We start from the raw sequence: 24,218 nt of genomic DNA on the forward strand, positions 1-24,218 counted from the left end.
GTAAAAATACCCACACTGGATGCTGGATTTAATTATAGCAGAGCGCCAGTATTAGATTGCTGTAAGCAAGACATAAATATATTGAATAAATATAATTATAAATTAAGTTATAATTACTATTTTGGATAAAAGTGTATCCTCAATGAATATGAATATATTTTTGTTTTGTTTTTGAAGGAAAGCAAGGATGGAAAGCAAGTCTTTTTCCATTGTTACATAGAAAGTACGTTTTAAATAAATGCCGTTCTTTGGAATTTTCTCAGCATCTAATAATCATGAAATTCTGAAGAAAAACATAATAATTTCTACGAAAATATTAAGCAGCACAACTGCTTTCAACTGTGATGATAAGAAATGTGCACCAAATCACATTTTACGATAAATCACTTACATTTTACAATAATTACAAAAAATATTAAAAAAGAAAACAGTTTATATATATATATATATATATATATATATGCATAAAATAAATGAATCCCCCTAATTTCGAAACACTTTCTTTTAACATTACATAATAATGTTACTATATGTATTTACTTAAACATAACAGTAAATTATGCATAATTACAAGCAACTAATCCTAAACTTAACCTATTGTAAGTATATGTAGTTAATTATTGATATTACTCAGTACTTCTTTGTGTCATAACACTGTAACAACATTGCCAAAAAATAAACCCAAAAATACACAAACATATATATATATATATATTAGTTAATTCTAAGAAAAATGTATCCAGCATTTGTCTGCCGCTCACACTTGCTTTGATATTGTCTAATGACATTTTTAAGTGCGACTTGTGTCCAAACCTTGTGGAGCATTTGAGGAGGAGAGATTGTGTATGAGTGTGTAAATAATTATAATCTGTGTGTGTGTGTGTGTGTGTGCAGGAGAGAGAGAGGATGAGCACACAAAGTTGGCACACAGCGTGAACATACTGTGCTGGTTAAACAAACAGAGAGTGTGTTCCCTGTGTCCTTTATTTCACACACACACACACACACACACACACATATGGTCTTATTATAGCACACAGGAAATATACCAAATATACCTTCACAGTCACACACACTCAGGAATATTTACTAGTGAGCTGCTCGATCTGACTTTACACCACACACACACACACACACACACGCGCGCGTTTGCTCAGCTCTCTATACAAACACACCATAGACCTTGTGTTTAATATAATTACTAGCTCTAAACCAAACTAAAACAGCAGTATTCACTTTATCTATGAATCATATTTAACATTAGTTTCACCCACAGCGGAGGTTTGGTCAGATTTAGTTCTGTTGGAGGTAGTTTTGTGTGTGTGTGTGTGTTTGATCTTTGGCTCTTTGGCTGCACCGATGCTGGACGCTGGCCAATAACAGACCTGCATTTCCTCTCTGAGGAGGACGAGGTCATTTTTCCCCTGTCTCGCTTAAACACTGATTGTCTTTCTTATCTGGTGTCTGATGTCTCTTTTATCAGGTTTGGCTTTAGAATTGCTTCACCAGTGAGTTGCACAATTCAGAATCCTGCTTTTTGAGTCATTGCTCTCAGCAGCATATCCTCTTAATGTGTTTATGAATGTTTGTGTCTTACACATCAGATGCAGATTTTAATCGCTTGTAGTGTACTTCAAATACGTGACCCTGGAGCACTAAACCAGTCTGAAGTCGCTGGGGTATATTTGGAGCAATAGCCAACAATACATTGCATGGGTCAAAATTATACATTTTCTTTTATGCCAAAAATCATTAGGATATTAAGATCATGTTCCATGAAGATATTTTGTAAATTTCCTACTGTAAATATATCAAAACTGAATTTTTGTTTAGTAATATGCATTGCTAAGAACTTCATTTGAACAAATTTAAAGGCGATTTTCTCAATATTTTTGTACCCTCAGAATACAGATTTTCAAATAGTCATATCTCAGCCAAATATTGTCCGATCCTAACAAACCATACATCAATGGAAAGATTATTTTTCAGATGATGTAAAACTCTCAATTTCCAAACATTGTCATATTAGTATACTTAAAACAAAAGTAAAAAAAACTGTACTTGCAGATAATATAATATTAATCAAATAAAAGGCCAATGTACTTAATTGTTTTTAAATACAATTAAGTACATTTTTAAATGGTGCACTTTATAATAATGTCACATTAAAAGTTTTACTTGATTTCCTTTTATTGTGTTCTGAGCACTACATTGAAAAAAAAAATCAGACAATCAATAAAACATAAATAAACAAATTAATTAATTAATACATAAATGGTGAAGCAATTTGAGTTCACACACTGGATGGAAAAATAAATAAATTAAAAATAAATAAATAAATCTGTTAAACTGAACGAACAAACAAATAGGTTGTGAATCAACTTTCAGTTCATACGTACAATGGATCAATCAATCAATAATTCAGCGAAACTGAATTAATCTAATAATTGAATAAATAATTGAATAAATAGGTGGTGAAGTGATTTTTTTCCGGTTCACATTTATGCTGGATAAATAAGTGAGTAAATAAATAACTACAACTCAAATAACTGAATAAATAAATAGGTGGTGAAGCAATTTTCACTCACAAATTGCTAGTAAATTTCACAAATAATGACAAAGAAACAACATGTAACACACTGAGTTAATATAATTTGAAGTAGAAAGACTGATATAGTATTGTCTTGTAAAACACTCTCTTTTGTGTGTGTGTGTCTGTGTGTGTCTGTCTGTGTGTGTGTGTGTGTGTGTGTTCGTTTCAAGTACACACTGTAAAAAAAAAACATTAGGCAAACTTAAAAGTTTAAGGCAACCAGCTTCAGCAGAGTTTTCTCAACTTCTTGTTTTAAGTTTATACAACAAAAGTTGAGAAATTTCCTAAAAATAAGTAAATAAGTTGAGACAACTCAAACATCTACTGAAGCTGGTTGCCTTATACTTTTAAGTTGGCTCAACTTTATTTATTTATTTAATTTTTTTTTTACAGTGCAGTATATTACTTCCATAAAAAGTACTCTGAAAAAGGTGCTAAAGTGTACTTTTTCACAAGAGATGTGTTGGAATTGAACGTGTTATTCTCTATAATTGTCCCTCTGCAGCTCTTAAATCTCATTTGCGACACTCATGACTTTATTGATCCTGGTGTGTTTTGTGGTGTTATATTTGAAAGTACACATGAGATTTTAAAAGCTGCTAAATGTCTCGTTTTGTCTTCCACTGAAGAAAGAAAGGGAGAGTAAATGATCGTCAAAACCTGTTTGCGTTCCTTAGGCATTTTAGGAGAAACATCTAAGACAAAGTTACTTACAGTACATGAGACATAACTGAGATCTCCAAAGTCTAGGAAAGAACCAATTCATCTGGTTCCACTGGAAAGAAAAACCACAAGTTACATATTTTTAAATATCTAATAGTGATTTCTCAGATTTAACTATGAGATTTAATGGAGACATTTGAAGTCTCAGATGTTCTTTTTTTCTGAGAAATTAGTCATTGCATTTGTGTTTACATAAAAGTTGTTTACATTCAGAAAAGATCTCAACAAATGCATTTCCCAAAATACAAAAGTCTGCCGTTTAAACTCCGATCTTAATATGAACTCAAACGTTTCTCACCAAATGCTGTATTATCTAAGATATGTAATCTATATTTTCTTTTATATCTCTATATATTCTGACAGTAGCAGCTTTTGTGTCTTTATTTATTTCTCTCAGAGAGGTTTAGGAGAAACAGCTGAGACAATATAGATACGCAAATGAAACTTAACTGTGAATGCCATTAAGTCTACTAAGCTATGAAAGAACCATACCGTTTTCCTCTGGGAATAAATCATACTCTTTCTGTGTGTGTGTGTGTGTGTGTGTGTGTGTGTGTGTGTGTGTGAGAAGAGAGCAGGCGAGCAGAACTGTGTCACACTCATAGGCCTATAGATGCACATATAGATGAGAACACACACTTACACACAAATATAGATACAAAGAAACGCAGCCCACAGTCAGTGTTCAGTGCTCATAATTCATCATATTTAAATAAAACCTCTTCTTCTGCATGTGAGTACGTCTCTGTGCGAGCACACGCTTCTATAGTCTTTGGATCTAGAGCATCATCTTTATTCAGTGTGGATATATATAATATATTTGTATGCAAAGGGTCGAGGTGACACTCCTGTTTATTTAAAAACACACATGTACTTATTTTTGTTTGAGCTATTCCTGCATTTTCTTTGTAGAGCTACAAGAAAGCAGGCACGTTTTGAACAAGAACGATGAAATTCAGACTTCATTTATGAAAGAATAAAAATATGCATGTAAACATCAAAAAAACAAAACATAATTATTTGTTAGACAAATTGTGATATAAAGATTTTTTTGTCTCCACAGCTGTGTAAGCCGATATCCACTTAGACACTGTTTCTGCATGATTTTCAGAGAATTTCTGCTATTGATTTAGTGTTGGGTGTATTCCTCCAGCAAGCGTTTGCTGTCTGTCTGAACAGAGGAAGTAGATGGAGACATCAGACATGCAGAGTCTGACCTCTGTGACCTCTCTCACCTAAAGCTGTACCGTCATGTAGACAAACTGAGTCAGTCTTGAGCCTCAGCGGATGACTGGAAGTTGTTTGTCTCTTAAGATTATACAGGCTTTTTTGTACAAACATTTATGTATTCAATGATTCGTTCATTCATTCACTGTCATGGTACATGACTAATAAATGGATGAATGAATGAATATATATATATATTAGTGCTGTCAAGCAATTAATCGCTATTAATTTATATATATGCATGTGTACTGTGTATATTTATTATGTATATATATTATATACACACACATACAGTATATATTTTGAAAATATTTACATGTATATATTTATATAATTTATATTATATATAAATATATTTAATATATAAACATAACACTTTTTTTTCTTAAATATATACATGTATGTGTGTGTACTTATGTATACATAATAAATATAATCAGTACACATATATATTATGTAAACAAGAACTTTTATTTTGGATGCAATTAATCGCGATTAATCGTTTGACAGCACTAATATATACATATATATACTGTATACAAACAAACAAACAAATAAATAAATGTGTTATTTATAAATGAATCAATGAAACTGAATTTATTTACTGACATTTTGGTAACTTGATAAATATAGCATTTTCATATAATTGACATTTTATCACATCACGTTGTATATTGAACAGCTTTTTAATATATATATATATATTCATTGTTTCTGGTATTTTAATTGAAAAATAAATGTTGCTATTAATTACGTATTTCTGGATCCTGGTCACTAGCTTTCATATAAACTTATTTGGTACTTTTTAATATATTGGTATCAGAAACATTCGACCAATACAATCTTCATTTATTTGTATTTATTAAGTGTGTTTTCCTCGTCTCATATTTGTCTACGTATCAGGGGATGACACAGTGTGGAAGCGTTCATCTGTCTGCTCGCTCTAAAGCAGTATTTCTCTCAGTTCAGACGGTGGTCTCTCTCCTCTTGTAACGTTAAACTCCACCGAGAGCTCCTTCAATTTCCCTCTAATTTCACGTCGCAGTTTCACAGCGTTTTTCTTCCATTTAACTCCATCATAATGGCTTTCGCTTAAGTACGTCTGCAAGGCGACACAATTAATTGTGTTTCTATTTTGTGCAGTTAATTTCACACTGTTAAGCGGCGTGTAAAAACACATGAATGAGCGAGTAATTACACAAGTGAAGCCACAGAGACAAATGCACATGTAACACTGATACGAGACACGCGGGGCTCGCAGATAAAAGAGAGCGGCACGCGGTGGATTTTCACTCGCTCGTGTCACACTCCAGGGCCATTTCTGAATTACAAGAACTCGTGCAGAAGGAGGACGGTTACTGGGGGAAATAATTGACCTCTGAATCATCAACATACACACTTATTTCAGCTAAAAATCTGTCGTCATTTACTCTCCCTTTCTTTCTTCAGTGGAAGACAAAACGAGACATTGTAATGTATGAAATTTACACTTATGACTGGTTTTGTGGTCCAGGGTCACAAATTGTCTCAGGTGTTTCTCCTAAAAGTCCTTAAGAGAAATACAAAGTTTTGATATATTGGAAAATGTGAGTCCCATATTTTAGATCTCCTCTAAATGTCTAGAGGAGATACATGTGAGGTTACCAGAGACGCGTTATGACTCGTTTAATATAAAAATGGTCTTACAATGTCTTTTAGAGTTCCTTTAGAGAAATAAAAGCATGTTTCGATATCTTTCTCCCGGTTTGAGATACAGTTGAAATCTCCTCTGAAACTCTAGAGGAGGCAAATAAGGTCCTTCCTCTGGAAACAGACAGAGAAGCATGCGACTTCTTCAAAAGTCCTGATGTGTTCACTATGTAGTGGCTTTGCTATGTAGGAGGAGCTCTTAAGAGATACTAAAGAGATCTCATTTGTGATATTTGCTTGATTTTGTTCGTACCGTGACGTGTTTTAATATCAGCATGTTGAAGAGCTCCACAGAGATCCGCGCTGAACAAATGGCTACAGAAGATACAAGTGTTATCAGATTAGCCTTCTGTTTAAACAAGCTCTCCATCAGTAAATCAGCTCTGAGTATCTCACACAGATTCTAATTAAACCTCTGAATTAAATTAACATCTCATCTGCATATAGCAGGTATAACGAGCATCATTTACAATCACATGACTTCCTAAAGCAGCACTGCTGGGATTTGTCTGCTTCGGCATCCTCGCGCACAGAATCATTTAGGGAACGCTGATGCCGTTATTTCCGCTATAAGTCCGGATGGATATTTTTGTTTTCGTGCAAAGTGGATGTGACAAGGATTTGGATGTGAAATTAGAGGAATAAATTATGTTGTTTTAGCAATATCAGTCCCTGTTTATGAGCGTATTCTGGATGATTGCAACTAATCTGTACTGTTAGCATAGAATTCACGACTGATTTCATAAAGAAGAGATCGGGGGAAAGCTGTCACATGATGTTTTTGTACTTTAGATGGAATTTCATATTATAAACAAAGATAATTCTACCCAATTGAATTTTTTTTTTATTATTTATTTATTTTTATTTTTTTATTATTTAATTTAATTTAATTTAATTTAATTTAATTTAATTTAAATTTATTTTATTTTATTTTATTTTATTTTATTTTATTTTATTTTATTTTATTTTATTTTATTTTATTTTATTTTATTTTATTTTATTTTATTTTATTTTATTTTATTTTATTTTATTTTATTTTATTTTATTTTACCCAAATGAACAGTTGGTTTTGTGTGTGACAACTTACTCCACATTGTGTGACAATATGCCACAATTTTAAATGAACATTTAATTTAATTTAATTTAATGTAATTTTATTTTATTTTATTTTATTTCATTTGGGGGTTTTTTTTTCAAATACATTTGGGCAACTTTTAAATAGTTTATATATAAAAAATAAAATTGAATGTTTGAAGTGGTACTTTGAAGGTTATTTTAATAATTGTATTCATAAGTAAATCCATAAAACTGCCTGAGCAAACACCTCTAGAAACCTGAGACATGTTAGAAAGAGCTGAAGTGCTGACATTAAGTGTGTAAGTGTATACGTATATATATTTTTTGGGCATTAATAAAGAGCCCAATTAGCTTACCCAGCCCTTTTCTGCTCAGGCAATAACGGGGGACACGTTATTATAGGTGAGTGAGGCCCCTAGACAACACACACACATACACACACACACACACACACAATTAAAAAATGCAAGCTCCGCGAGTTTCCAGCTATCCTCATATTCAGACATTCAATATTAACTTGACTCGGCCCATGAAAAATCAGATACTCATTTGCATATTAATCAATCACCATTTGCATATTCATGATAATGTATTTACCAATTTCCTTGTTTTACTTTGATTTTATGAAAACTAGCAAAGCAGGAAGCTATTGTTACGGCCTAACTGTCATTTACCACGCTATTACATAGTTTATAGTTACAGTTTCACAATGTTTTTTTTAGCACATACCATAGTAACACCATGTTTTTAGGACATGCACCATGGTAATACCATTGGTGTTGAATATTTGCTGTAATACTATGTTTTAGAGGTGTAGGGGGATATGTACCATGTTAATACCTTATTTTTACACACATACAATGGTAACCCAGGTTACAAAAGTTTGTTGTTTTCCTAACGTTCCCGTTACATTATAAAAACGTTGTTTTTGAGTGTTCACTGAACGTTGGTTTTTAAAAACGTTAAGGATAACTTTTCAAAATTTTGCAAACGTTGAGAATGTTACTTTTGAATGAAAAATATGTTATGTTTATATAATAAAAATATTTATATATAATATAAACTGTGAATATTTGTAAAATATATACCGTATGTGTGTGTATTTAAATATACATAATAAATATACACAGTACACACATATATTATGTAAACAAAAACTTTTATTTGGGATCAATCATTTGACAGCATTAGTAAATATGTTTCTTCAACATTTACCATGACAATTCAATTTTATAATGGGAAAAATTATAGCTTATTAGCATAGAACTTGCTAATCATATACTACCATGGTATATCAAAGTACCATGGTATTACCATCTGAAACCATGGCACCACCTCAGTACAGTTTTGAAAGGGGTGTTAACCTCTCACACTGGTGATTGATTATCACACACATGAATATTCATTTCAGATTAAACACAAACAAAGACAAGGACTCATTGACCTTGTTCTGGAATAACACTGTACTGTCGTCCACATTCTTCACTATACTCAGCATAAGTAAGTGTCCTATGTGATCTATAGGGTTGTGTGTGTGTGTGTGTGTGTGTGTGTGTGTGTGTGTGTGTGTTGCGCTGTGCAACAGAAGAGCACTTTAGCTCAGACGGTGCACCAGACAAGAGCATCAGGAGTGAGTATATGAGTATACGTACATTGTGTGTGTGTGTGTGTGTGTGTGTGTGTGTGTGTGTGTGTGTGTGTGTGTGTGTGTGTGAGAGAGAGAGAGTGTGAGTGGAAGCCGAATGCGCCGAGAGACTCTGAAACAGCGGTGAGGCAGTTTGATCCCTGGAAACATGGGAAATGGACTTTCCTTTAGAGCTTTTACTGTAATTGTTTCGGGGTAAAGCAAGCGCTCTCCCTCAACAGATGGCGAATATCACTTTTAATCAAACACGGACACCTCTTTGTAATAAATCACATCCACGCAATGGCGTTTTTCTTTCTGAAATTTCATCGTGGCTTCTGGTTCTGTGATTGAGGGGGTTTGGCGCAGGATGGGTGGCGTGATGAAGGTGGCCGGGGAAATTGAAGTATTTGTCAAACAAACAACAGGAAGAAAGCATTTGAAGGGTGTGAAAGAACTTTCTGTGATTTTCCAGCTCTGTTGAAAGTGTACTTTGATGCAAACACTAAAAACCAGACTTTTTGCTAACTGGAACACCATACACATTCACTATTGATTTCAGTAAATATATGTGTTGCTAAGCCAACTGTTATTTCCATGAGGGATTCATATGGTTCAGCTCGGCAAGGTAACTTTGAATGTTGTAGCCTACCTTTTGTGTGCCTTAAAATGCAGTCTATCTAGGCAGCTCACTAGTTTTCAGAGCAGTAAATGTCGTGCTAGAAGAGGATGTGGTGATGCTGGTGACAGAGTAATCTGCGCTGAGAGAGTTATAGTTATGAAGCTGTCCGCTCTTCAGCGGCTGTGTTTAGAATAACCTCATGAAACACCGGGGTTGCTCTTTTATTGTTCAGAAGACTTTGGAGTTCTGGGTTTTCATGTCTCCTAAAATTCCTAAACGGACTAATAAAAATAGACTTTGATATCTTCAAGGATATCAAGAAAAATCAAGGAAAGTGTGAGATTTCTCTTTTCTTCTTCTTTTTCCGCCCATCTAGAAAGCAGGAGACTTAAGCAGAAGTTTTGATATATTTTCATTCACTCACATGATCTCCTCTTGATACGTTGAGACCAATTTTGGACCATTGTGAGAATAATTAAATAGTTGACCCTTGTGACAAATTTTTTTGTTTTGTTTGAAATAAATCTGTATTTGCAGATAATGATAAATAAAAGGCCACTTCAGTGCACTTAAAGAGAGACACTTTCACGACTGTTTCTTAACACACTTTAGTCTACTTTTAAAAAGTTCACTTAAAGATGTAAACGTTTGACATGTTGACTAACATACTTTCAATAGAAATTCAAGTATATTTTAGTTTATCATAAATGCTTGCCAGTACATTCAGCAATACTTTAACCATATTTCAAAGACAAGAGAAGTACTTTTGAAATGACGTACTTAAGTCTTCTTGGTAACACTTTATTTTAAGGTGTCCTTGTTACACGTTACATGTACTTACTATTATAATTAATAATAAATCCTAACCCTAACCATATAGTAAGTATATGTATTTAATTCATATTACTCAGTACTTAAATGTATAATTGCACTGTAACAAGGACACCTTAAAATAAAGTGTAACCATCTTAATTACTTAATACTTAAGTGGGTGGGAAAAAAAACACTTTAAAGTCTAGCTAATTGCAGTTAATATAAATGTAAACTATAATACATTTTCGTTTAATAGCAATTAATATGCAATTTAGGGTTACACTTTATTTTAAGGTGCCCTTGTTACAGTGTAATTATACATTTAAGCACTGAGTAATATTAATTAACTACATGTACTTACTATATGGTTAGATTTTGGAAAAGGGTTACTTGCATGTAATTATGCAGAATTTATTGTTATTATAATAGTAGGTGCATGTAACAAGGACACCTTAAAATAAAGTGTTATCCAATTTAGCATTAGAAAACATTACATTCAGTTGCACTTAAGTATATTTGTAAAGTGTATTATTAACATTTTAATAAGCCTGCTGAAGTGTGCTTCGTTTTCTCAAAGAAAAACAATTAAGATATCTGATTTGTAATTGTATATATTATATATGCAGTGCCCTCCATAAGTATTGGAACAGTAAAGACCAAATTGCTCTGTTGGCTGTGGAGTTAAAAGATGAATATGAGACAAAACTACAGAATGTCACATTTTATTATTAGCCGTTTCAACACATACATGTTTTACCAAATAAAAAGATCAGCACTTTTAGAGTTCATCCCTCTATCTGATGGGAGCATAAGTATTGGGACAGCTGAACATAAGGCAGATATAAAAGATTAAAAGCTATTATTTAGTTGCAGATCCCTTGCACACAATCACAGCAGTGAGTCTGTGACCCATAGACATCACCAGACTCTTGCTCTCATCCTTTGAAATACTTTTCCCAGCCTTTAATGCAGCCAATCCCAATTGTTGCTTGTTTTGGGGAGTTTCTGCCTTTACTCTCCTCTCCAGCTGGTGAAATTCATGTTCAATCAGATTTAAATCTGGAGATTGACTTGGGCAGTCTAAGACTTTCCATTTCTTTGCTCTTATAAACTCCTTGACTGAACTGGCAGGGTGTTTTGGGTCATTGTCCTGATGCAATATGAAGCACTTCCCAATGCATCTGGTGGCATTTTCTTGAATATTGGTAGGCAAGATGGTTGTGTACCCTTCCAAATTCATTCTGCTACTGTCATCATAATTAAGTGGGGAAGCCGTGGTCTAATGGTTAGAGAGTCGAACTCGTAATCCAAAGGTTGCAGGTTCGAGTCTCGGGCCGGCAGGGATTGTAGGTGGGGGGAGTGAATGTCCAGCGCTCTCTCCACCCTCAATACCACGACTGAGGTGCCCTTGAGCAAGGCACCGAACCCCCAACTGCTCCCCGGGCGCCGCAGCATAAACGGCTGCCCACTGCTCCGGGTGTGTGTTCACGGTGTGTGTGTGTTCACTGCTGTGTGTGTGTGTTCACTGCTGTGTGTGTGTGTTCACTGCTGTGTGTGTGTGCACGTTGGATGGGTTAAATGCAGAGCACGAATTCCGAGTATGGGTCACCACACTTGGCAGTATGTCACTTAACTTAAGTCATCAGTAAAGTTGAGAGGGCCTGTTCCAGAGACAGCCATGCATGCCCATGCCATGACACCACCTCCACCATGCTTTACAGATGAGGCTGTATGCTTGAGATCATTGCAGTTCCCTTTCTCCACATTAGTGCTTTCCCATCACTTAGATAAAGGTTAATCTTTGTCTCATCCGTCCATAAACACAGTTACAAAACTCTTCTGGCTCACCTTTGCGCTTTTTTGCAAACTCTAATCTTGCCTTTCTATTTTTAGTTTTTGCTAGAGCTCTAACTGACTTCCTCTTTTCCTTTAGCATCCAAATTGCTTGCTTTTCTCTCAAAGTCAGCTCCCTCATCTTCATCCTGGTTTGTGTGTGTCATCATCGAATGCAAGATTCAGAATACAGAAGTAATGGATATAACTGATACGACACATTCCCTGCTTTTAATATCTGAAGAATTAATGCAACAGGACACAGCTGATCTCTTAGAAAGAGCTGTGAGGCAACTGCACCAATACTTATGATCACATCAGATAGAGGGATGAAACTATAAAAGTGCTGAACTTCTTAGCTGCTAAAACATGTACAGTATGTGATGAAATGGCTAATAATAAAATGTGACATTCTGTAGTTTTGTCTCATATTCTTTTTTCTTTAATAGCTCAATGCATATCTCAGTTATGAAACATCTATGTTACAGGAATCTTCAACAATTAGCAAAAGCCTCCATTTGATCTGCTCAGATATGAAGGAGACGCATTGATGTAAATTCACACACGGCAGGTATGTAGACGCTCAGATCAAGCGCACACCTGCTGTGCTGCCTGTGTTCATTAAACACAAACGTAACCCCATCAGTGCAGAGCGGCGCGTCTCCCTGGACCCTCTCATGAATAACACCCTGTCATCTGCTCACCCGTGTGGCCAGAGCCACTTCCGCCCGCTGCTCGCCAGCTGACCTTCCTCATCACACAGACGTCTCTCTCACTCCCACAGCATTAAATATTCATGCCGTGCCAAAGAGAGTGACTCTACACTTCTCCATCCCGTATCCCGCGATTCCTCGCTGTCTCGTCTCTTCCTGTGTGTGTGTGTTTGGGGTTTATGGTCTCAGCTGAAGGACTTGCAGGTACTCCGTGTCTAATGTGGGCCTTTAACCGTGACTGTATTCTCTAGTAGTTAGCACAGCAGCTCTCTGACTGTCTGCTGTTTGTTTGAAGCAGCGCTCAGGCCGCCGGTCACTCTGCGTTCTCATGTCAGCTCGTACCCACGTCCACGGGTCATTTATCATGTAGACATTTAGCCTGTTTGTTTTCACTGTGGTTCGACTGTGCTCGTTTGCAGGGCATGAAGTGTCCAGTATTGTCACAATAGTTATTGCAGTGTGATATATGATGCTTTATGTGTGACAATCTGGGAGATTTTAAATAAGACAAAATAATAATTTCATAATAATTCATGGTAATTGTTAATAATAACAAACTAGCATTATCATATGGTAATTTAATATATAAGCCTTTTATCATTGAATTTTGAGTAAATTAAAATAACGCAGAAAAAATATTTGTATGAATTAGGTAAGTAATTAATATTGAATATTAGAAAGAAAGAAAGAAAGAAAGAAAGAAAGAAAGAAAGAAAGAAAGAAAGAAAGAAAGAAAGAAAGAAAGAAAGAAAGAAAGAAGGAAAGAAGTGTATTTTTATGTTTAATTAAAAACAATTTATTGGTAGTTTTTAATTTTTAAGTTGTTTAATGTGGTTCTTTCATCTAACTTTGGCTCTACTATAAACTTTTCTGAATATTAAATAAAGATTTATTATACATAATATTATATAATAAATAAACGAAGTAAAATGATTTGTAATCTTTATGTACTACTTAGATTGATTGATTTATTTTACAGTGTATTGTGTTAAATACTCTTACCGTGATATAAATTACTTTGAGTAACACAAATGTTTGTTGGTAAATATGCGTATTTATGCACATGTGTATGCGTTTTGTGTTGTTTCTGACAGAATGGATGATGGACCTTTAAAAAAGGGAAAACTAAACAGTGTGGTAGCTGCCTGATGTTGATGTTAGTCAGAAGATCACCGTTAACACAGCTGCTGTAAACATCTGTGGACTCCATCAATATGGCCAAAACATCTGCGCTGCTTTAGCGTTCTTTATCATATTTCTATAATCCATCTTTCATAATTAAACCTGTGGGAATGAAGGAACCCCGCTGTGTGTTCATGGACTTTGAGAGGTAATGATGCTGGACAAGTGACTTAATATCACTCAAGAGCGCTAATCAGGCTGAAACCAGCAATTAAAAGATCTGAATATTAAATATCTAATTAATAATTATATATGGCAGGTATTCATCAGGCAATGATGTGCAATTGTTTTTTACTAGAGATAGATAGATAGATAGATAGATAGATAGATAGATAGATAGATAGATAGATAGATAGATAGATAGATAGATAGATAGATAGATAGATAGACAGACATGTATTTAGTAATAATAAACTTAATGTTTATATACAGTTCTGTAGAGCAGCAGATACTTTTTAGTTGATTACATGATTACATATTATTCATACAACAGCAATAAATTATTCATAATTTATCGATTTTCCCTAATTCTTCATGACATGCAGGTAAACAAATAAAATATAACGTATTTTAGTATGTTTTTTTGTCATTTCTGTATTTATTTATTTATTTTTAATGATTTAATCAATTGTTAGTTTTTTAGTAAACTCACAAAGCCCCTGTAGTTCCTTCAAAATCCCTAGTTTGGGGGATCTTGATCATCATGTTTAATGCACTTCATGTTCTTAATAACAGTGAATGGATATATTTTATTTCTCTTTGTATTTTTATATCAATATGATACAAGATTATCCTATTTTAATCAATGTGATGAGCAAGTTAGGTCTAAAGTAATCAAAAAGTAGTCTGATTATATTACCCAAAATGTGTCATGTAATGGATTACGTTACTGACTACAATTTTTTTTCATGTAATTTGGAATCATGAACAGACTGCAATTTCTAAGTAATCTATGCAAGTATATATACCTATATTACCAATAAATAAAGACATTTCTGAATGCATTTTTATTCCATTTCCATATTTAAAATGTATTTTTGTAACGTAGATTTATTTGTAAAAATCGCCTCCACACCACGGATATTTTTATCCTTTTGTTTTGGGTGCTTAGAGTGAAATTGGCATCCTGTTATTTTTATCCGAAGAGATTTTTTATTCATTTCTCACTTGGCTTTTTTTATTTTGGTTTTCTGAAGTGCCAGTTTTAGTTTAAACACCAGATGGGACACTGAGGGTCTCAGGATATGTTTTGGAGTGTGCCGAACACAAAGATGGTGTGATGGTGGAGTCAGTCAAACTCCTGCGGCCGATGCAGTCCAGCAGATTGTCTAATATCTGCAGGAGGCCTTGAGCGCTGAGGGGTTTGTTGAGGTTTGATTGTGTTGGGTTTACATAAGAGTATTAGACTGGAGCACAGTCATATCTCGAGCTCGCAGATAGCGGCGGTTTGTTTTCCCTTACGCATTTATTTCTTAAGAAGATTGAACACCGCCACCACAAGACAAACACACCGGCGCTATTAGATGATATGTGTGTGTTTGTGAGTGAAATTTAACCCACAGGAAAGAAGATCACAAAGGAAATCTCAAATGTTTCTCCTAGACACTAATGAGATTAAACAGAGAACAAATGGAGACTTTGATGAAGTGTTCAGCTTAGGGGAAAAAGACCTTGTGTGTCTCCTTGATCATTTCAGAAGAGATCAAGTGTCTCAGATTTGCCAATTAATTGTTTGCTTTTTTAAATTCTACCAAGGAATTACTTGGAAATGTCACATTATAGAAGTTGCGAATGTTTCATGTGATATTTCACCCAAATAAGAAGATATTTTGTAAAATGTTCATTAATTGTCCATACAATGACAATAAGTGGGGTGCAGTGTTGTTTAGACCCCACTGTTCTTCAAAATAAAATCACACCGATTTGGAAAGACATGAGGGTAGTTTTAATTTATTTTTAGTTTTTTGTATTTTTTTTTTATTAAATTTATTTTGTCTTAATCCTGCACTGTAAAAAAAATTCCGTAAAATTTACGGTAAAAAACTGGCAGCTGTGGTTACCAGAATTATACTGTAAAAAATACGGTTGCAACGTTTTAGGTTTTACGGTTTTAACTTAAATTTACAGTTAAATACCGTAATTTCTTTAACTGATATAATCTTAATATACCAACCTATTAAAGTACTGAAATCTGTTTTGTTCCTTTGAAATACACTGATATCCACCAAATGCAGGTGATGATGAGAAAGTCACATGATGAGTCAAAGCCCATCACAAGTAACTTTTAAACAATAGAATATACAGAAGGTGCACAGTGTCATTCACACAAGCACTAAACACCATCATGGTGAGACTCATTAAACTGAAATATGCTATAAACATTAATTTAACAACATTAGATGTAACATACAACCCTAATAAACAGAGAAGAAACATAGTTATTTCAAAGGAAAAAACGTCAAATTCAAACAGAATTTGAAATGGAACGCAGGGAATTCTGGGAACGTCAGTTTACGGGTTTTCCCTGTAAATTTTACAGGAACTTTCCATTAACCATGTAACAGGTTTTTACCGTAGCATTTTCACAGTTTTTTACCGTTAAAATCATGATCATTTTTTACAGTGAACTGTCCTTTTTAGTTTTTATCAAATTTAGTCATATTGCATAATGGTTAAACTGATAATCTCAGTTATTTTGCTCAAAATTATAATCGTGATTAATGATCATGATTGTTGTTATTTGTGAAATTACATCAGAATAATTACTTTTACCCATAAGCAATAAGCGCGCACAGTTTATTTTACGTCATCTAGTTTCCTGATTTATTATAAAAATAAACACATTCTCTGCACTGAAAACTGGTAAAACTCAAAAGCTAAACCTGTATAATTCCTAATATTAATTCCAATAATTCTTAATTATATTAATGTTTTTCTATTAAAACAACAACAACCAAAAAGACTTTGTATTGCGGCACAGATGTGCCTAAGTTCATTTATGCAGTAACCTAAATCGCAAACAGTATTGCAGAAATGCATGTTTGGATTTATTACAGCTCCACAATAAACTCTTGACATCTGGCAACCTCAAACATGAAAACTTGTGGAGGTCTATATGTTTTCTTCCTTTTTATTGAATAAAATATAGAGAAGTTTTAGATATAGAGTTTTTAAATACATTTTAGTCTGTTTTCGTTAATGAAATTGCATGCTTATATAGTCGCAGTTTGTGTTGCGTTTCGTCTTTTTTATTCAAATTTTCATTCTTGGGTGAACTATCCCTTTAAATGTAGATGAAACAATCACATCAGATTGTTTGTTCACATTGAGCAGTAAAATATTCCTCTGGAGTCTACATAATGTACATATTTCTAGAGGCCACACTGAGTGGATAGTGTGTGTGTGTGTGTGTGTGTGTGTGTGTGTGTGTGTGTGTGTAATTACCAACACCCCGGCTTTAGCTCCGGTTCATGTCGCTCGTCTCTAATTAGCGCGAGCAGAGGGAGGGTAATTTATAGAGAGCCGAGTCCCTTTGTTAAGATAACACACTGCGGGTCTCTGGAGGAACACACTCCTGACCGAGTGTTCACACACTTATGTATTCGTGGCTGAGGACTGCTTGTGTTTGTGTACGTCCTCCACCTGAACTGACCTGAATCTGCTGTTGAGATTTAGTGTAGGACACGTGATTGAGAAACATCTACACCTTAGATCAAGCGGCCGTGGTGCTCGATGAGCCGGATCGATGTTTTAATCCATAAACTTTCTTTTCTCAGGATGTTATGAGACATCAATCATCATTCTCATGCAGGTGTTCCTCAGACGAGCGCTTCCCTGTAGCGCGTTTCCTCTGCGCTCTGTTCCCGTATCGAACAGGGACTGCTTTAAAGCGTAAGCCGAGTATCGGTGTTTCGCTCTGCAGGAATACAATATCCCAATGCTACCTTTAATCCAAATGTTTAGACACACACAATAGCTGTTCCCAAATCTACTAGATGCGAAATCAAGGTGGTCTGTAACACTGGGAGAAAGCTATCTGTTAGCATTCCCACTCATCTTAATGGATGTTGATTGGCTGGCTCATCTTTGCAGTTATGTACAAAATTGTCTGACAAAAAGGCTGTATCTTAACTATCATAAACTGCTCAATACACAAATACACGCTCCGTACAGGAGAATCAAACATGTTGCTAAGCTAAAACCAGAAGTATTTCGTTTTGACGTGCACACTGCCGAACGCATAGCCTTTGAAAGTATACACAGACAGTGACATATGCGCTGGGGAAAAACTTGATGCTCCTCGAATCGAGAAATGATCCTCTGTCTCTGTCCTCTCGCTTGTTAAAAAGAGGGAAAAAAAGGAAATAATGGATCCATCCAATCCTGAGATATAGAGAGGACGGAGAGTTCCCCCTCCTTATTAAGGAGTAGCAGGATTATCACGAGCGATTCAAAGTTTTCTTCAGGATGTCACTGGCTCAGTTTGATGCTTTGCTAGCGATACTAGAGCCACATATTAAAAAGTAGACCACCAATTTCTGTGAACTCAGTGTGTAAGGCTTTGTGCAGTGAGATGAAGTGGATGAACTTGACAATCACCATCCTGGCTTTTGGCGTTTGCTTGTAAGGTGGCTCTGAATTGTCACACACCTCTCAAAATACTTGGTGCAGATGTGAAAAACACAGAAAATCAAACCCGATCTGATTTTGTTTATGTCGGGCTAAAGTTTCGGAGGCAGTGTGTAAACGTGATTGGCACAACGTTAGGTCGTATTTCTTTTTCTTTTCTTTTCTTTTCTTCTACAAAAATTTCGGACTCAGTGTGCAATGACCTTTAGTGTTGTGACACACTAGTAAGTGTAAAAAATACAATTCAGTAGTACTAGTACTTTTTAGTAATGAATGGAATGTAATTTTATTTATAATCATTAAGAAATTGCCGCTTTGTCAGCCATCTTGGATTTTACCACTGACATTACTGCAGTGCATTATGGGATCAGCCAAAAAGAAAAGTAGGTTCAGTTTTAAAGGTTTTAAAGGCCTGTTCACACCAATGATGATAACTATAGCTATACATTTTTAGTAGTCATTCTAATTCTATAAGCTTAGGAAATTTCACATCACAACTGTAACAATAACGACATAGAGATACGATACATCTGGAATCACTTTCAATTTTTTTTAGGAAAAAATCAAGAGCTCAAGCATATAAAGCAGCAGATGACAAAACTGCAGAGTGCTTTAAAAAAAAATTAAATGGAACTCTGTTCTGATTACGATAAACAGAATTGTATTGTGTTTTGGAGATTTTGGATGCTAAAATACTGCTTTTAATGAATGGCCATAAGGCTAGAAAATGGTCATGTAAAGCTAATTTTGGACTGTTTTTGGCGCATGAAACTTAACATAAGCGAACTTCGGGGGGGGGGGGGGGGGTGTGTTGAGTCCTGTAAGCCTGTGTCTCTCTCTCTCTCTCTCTCTCTCTCTCTCTCTCTGTAATGCCCTGACCGAAAGGAAGATCCACAGCTCAAGCCTCCTATCCATCTCCACAACCTCAATATTCAATCACTGAGCTAATTGCACGGAGGAGAACAGAGTTAAAATCATGGCTCGTCTAATAGCCTTTTGGGAATAAATGTGGACAGTATTAAAAAAGACCAATAATATCCTTTTTCAAATGATGGAGATCTATTGGTTGTTTAGCTGCGTTTTGCTCCGATACATAGATACATGAATGTTTTAAAATTAGTAGTTCACTCAAAAATGAAAAATGTGTCATTATTTTCTCACCGTCGTGTCATTGTGTGTAAAATGCTGCATATTTTACAATATTTTTCTGAACAGTTTTCACACACATTTATTCTGCCCATGTCTCATTAATGAGGCCGGTGGAGAGCGTGTGTGCTGTAAACCGAATTTTGTTGTCTTCACGGGACACATTTAGTTCCGCCTGTGGCGATTGACTCTATATATCTGATCACTAAACGTCCCGCCATTTGAAGAAAAGACTATGAATAGTAATTTCATTACAACCAGCCCTCCGCATCCGACATTCTCTCGCTGCGACTGCAGAAATATTCGTCTTTCTTAGCCCTGTAAGCCAATCTCTCCTTTACCCGACTAATGTAGGTTGTGTTCCATTAAAAAGCCTCTGTATACGTCCGCCCTCCCAAGTAATGCCTTTGTGGGAAGCATTGATCGAAAGCCTTTTACACACACACACACACACACTCACGCAGCTGGCAATGAAGTGGACGAGAGGATATCGGAACGTGGCGCTTCTGTGTAGAAACCCCTGGAAAGGCAGCATCGATTTCGGCCCGGGGAGAGGTGTGATTGATTTAAATGTGATTTCCTATTTCCTATCTCCTAATTGAAATAAACTATGAAGTTTGCTGCTATCAACAGACTCTACTGTAAATAGGCACGTAATGCCTGAGGGTAGGATTAAGTGTCTGCAGTAAACATGTCTCATGCCAAACCTGCCGCACGTTGGACCTGGTGTCCATCTGTCCGGTAGATCTTGTCCAAAATGTTTGATTTAATTGGTTATTTGTTCACATCATGCATTTACTCAGTCAGGTGGTGTATAGAAAGCGAGTTTGGCAGGCGCATTAACTATGCCGGAGAGGAAGAGAGAAAGTTGCTGCGTCCTGCTATAAATAGGGACTACAGAAGGACCCCCCGTCGCTAATGTTCTGCAATGCAGAGCAGCTCAGTGGGAATTCTGGGAAAATGAGTCCAAACCTGTCTGGATGTGGACATGGGGCATGACTGTGTCATGAAGAGGGGTGCAGGCCTGTCAGTGACTTTACTGAGAGCACGAGTGTGTGTTTGTGTTTGGATATTTCTGCCAGAACGTCCCAGTGTGTGTGGAAAATGAAAGATTCTGGAGACGCTTTATGTTCGGGACGGCTAATCATGAATTATGAACAATAAAATCGTGCTGAGAGGTTTTTGTTTGGAATTGAACACATAAACTTTCCTTATTTCCTGACGGATATCAATGAAATAGGTGTCCTGAGAAATCACAGCCCTAGCCATAGTCTCTGTAAACAGTGAAAAACGACTCGCTGTTCAGCCAATCAGAAACTGTCTCTACCTGTCAGTCATTTTGTATGCTTGAGTTTGCTAACATGTCTTCAGAGAACAGCGCTTTGAAGGCCCGGTATGTGGCTGAAGGCTAAAGGCTAGTTCACACAACTAACGCAAACAGACATGTTTATCAGGTTTTATCGGTTCTGTTACCTCCTCGACGGTGATCAGTGTTTGTTATTGTCGACTGAACATGTTCAGTCAGCATCTGATGAATCGTGTAATGTCTGAGAAGTGACGTACTGTCTGTCAGTTCAGTTAGCAAAATGCTAAAATGGCTAACAGTATGTTTAATAGATGCAAATTGCAACTAGAACACTGCAAAATAAGCATTTTTTAAGAATTGCTTTGTATACTTATTAAATGAATTTGTTTGTTACATATTTTGAAGAAAAAATAGCAAAGTGAGGCAAGATGAAATGTAAACCCTAGCATTCATAGACCATAGATTTGTGTGTGTGTGTGTGTGTGTGTATAGGCTATTTTTTTTTTTTATTAAAAACTGCTATGTTTTGATTCAGACAGAATAATATTTGGGAAATAATAGGCAGGGCATCTAATTATATTGAATTTGTTTGCATTATTTTGCCCCGCCCACACGTATTTGATTACATCATCAGAAAAGAAAAGCTGTTTAGAGGAAGATGAATTGATTACATTGGATGAATGATTGTGATTGTAAGTATTATTTTTAAGATTAACATGCACAAATGATTCGTTCAGAGTCAATTTTGATTTCATGTGCAATACCACCCCCCCACCCCGCACCCGTAATATTAAATTTTTATTTTCATGGTTTTCCTTTAAATTAAGATGCAAAAAAAAACTCAGCTGCCCAGTGCGGTGTCCTTCGATTTTCTCTCTCGGGTGCGTGTCCTCTCCGCTCCTCCTCCAGGTGGGACGTCTGTCCCGGCAGATGATGTGATTACGGCAGCAGTGGCCTGGCCACCTCTTCACCTCCATATACATTTGTGTCACTCTCTCTCTGCCACCATCACTGTCTTTATTTTATTATAGAGAGGAGCGGCTGGCCTCCAGGGAGCTCTGTATACAGCCTCTTATAGACGTCTTTCAGCACATCTCCTAACAGCTCCTACATATGAGACTAATGACTCAAATTAATAGCAAGCTGCAGTGTATTTACGGCTCCGCCAAGAGCCCTTGTTCTGTACTTCCCTTACATAATTTGCACTAGGAGCTGCTATTGTGAAATGAATAAATGAATTAGGAATCTCAGTCAAACAAAGCTTTTTGATTACATTGTTGGCCAATCCCAAATTGCTGTATTTTTGTTTTTATGGTAACAGTACTTGCTGCTTTTTTTATTGCATCTACTTACTTTTTGGCCAAAACGTACCTATACATACAATTCACTGCAGTTTCCAGCTGAAATGAACACTGCTGGCAGTACAAACGTGATTTACATGATTACAGGGGCAGATTATTCATTAAGACTTATATTAAAGACTTTTTTCTTGCAATACTGTTATGACCTCATAACACTTGCATAATTAGTAAACTACTACAATTTGCTTTTGTTAGCACTATTGGTTAGATTTACTGTAGTGTTTAGTATGGTACGTTGCTTTTAAGGATGACTGACTGGATAGCTAGAATAAAACATGCTAGATTCACATTAAAATCATTAGATTCACAAAAATCTGTTTTGAATAAAACTAAACACTTTTTTAGTGCCAGTTACTGGACATTGTATTTTAAAAGTGTCATGAAACGTGCAAAGTAATATCGTTTTGCAGAAATGTCGCCAATAGATATTGTTACTAAAGCAAAAATGAGCCTGATGTGACAAAACGGAACATATTTGTGAATTTGGACCACAAAACTAGTCTTAAGGGTCAATTTTTTTAAATTGAGATTTATACATCATCTGAAAGCTGAATGAATAAGCTTCCATTGATGTATGGTTTGTTAGGATAGGACTATATTTGGCTTGGAATCTGAGGGTGCAAAAAAAACTCAAAATAGAGAAAATCGGCTTTAAAGTTGCCCAAATGAAGTTCTTAGCAGTGCATACTACTAATCAAAAATTAAGTTTTGATATATTTACAGTAGGAAATTTACGAAATATCTTAATGGAGCATGATCTTTACTTAATATCCTAATGATTTTTGGCATAAAAGAAAAATCAATAATTTTGACCCATACAGTGTATTTTTTGCTATAGCTACAAATATACCCCCAGCGACTTAAGACTGGTTTTGTAGTCCAGGGTCACATTTTATGATTCGTTACAGCTATAAAGTTGAATTTTGGACCAATTTCACTGTCAAAGGAGCTACAAAACATGAGGCCAACTAACTAACTACTTTTCTGCCACTTTTTGCAATTTGTAAGAACAAAAGCTATGGTAATGTAGTGGACACAATATTTACCCTTCTATAGTTTTTGTAAAAGTCTCTATAAATGCACAGGCATATAGTCCAAAAGTTGAGCAAACCAAAGTTACTAAATCTTATTTTGACCGTTCTTTGCTCTTTATTTAATTTCTACTTATTTATATAGCTGTCCATGTCCTTCTTAATTACATATAAGACACTGAAGGTATTATAAACCCCTGCGGTGTGTTTCCCAAGGCACCAGACGGTTTCCGCTACGGTGCGTTTCCACTCGTGCTCGGCGTGAGAAGCAGCTAGTTTGTAATGCTAAAGAACGGTGTACACAAAAGAGGAACGAGCCCTTCCTCCCATAAACCATATTCCTCACTGTCCTCCACGCAGATTTGTGGGAAACACAGGCAGACGAGGAGGAGGAGGAGGTGAGCAGAATTCCCTGAGACTGAAGAATCAATAAGCAGGAGCGGCCGGCCGGTCATTTGTATGCTACATGTGCGGCAGGGCTAGGAGAGCCAGAGACAGGAGTTAGAAAAGCAAAGGTTAATTTCATACATCAACTTCCATCTGCATATTTCTTTCCACAGGAGTGCCGCGGCCTTTGTGCAGGGTTTTTTTTTTTTGCTCGGCGGTTCATATTTTACTGGAGCCAAGGTGTTCGGAGGATCTGTTTGCG

At 35.7% G+C, this 24,218-nt stretch overlaps 1 protein-coding gene across 3 annotated transcripts in view; it reads left to right on the top strand.

Annotated features, from left to right (window-relative positions):
- Positions 1-24,218, top strand: part of mafb (MAF bZIP transcription factor b) — an 80,079-nt gene that overhangs the window by 20,889 nt on the left and 34,972 nt on the right. The window contains exon 3 of one of the 3 annotated variants that reach the window (XM_079414114.1): positions 14,009-15,110. The exons of 1 other annotated variant lie outside the window; for it this stretch is intronic. The gene's annotated coding sequence lies outside the window, so the exon portion shown is untranslated. Of the gene's footprint in view, positions 1-12,689; positions 13,592-14,008; positions 15,111-24,218 lie in introns of those variants that run through there. One more of the 3 variants, XM_079414115.1, reaches the window with a different exon arrangement.

Source organism: Barbus barbus (genome assembly GCF_936440315.1).
Source record: "Barbus barbus genome assembly, chromosome: 50".
In the NCBI taxonomy this organism is placed as follows: Eukaryota; Metazoa; Chordata; class Actinopteri; order Cypriniformes; family Cyprinidae; genus Barbus; species Barbus barbus.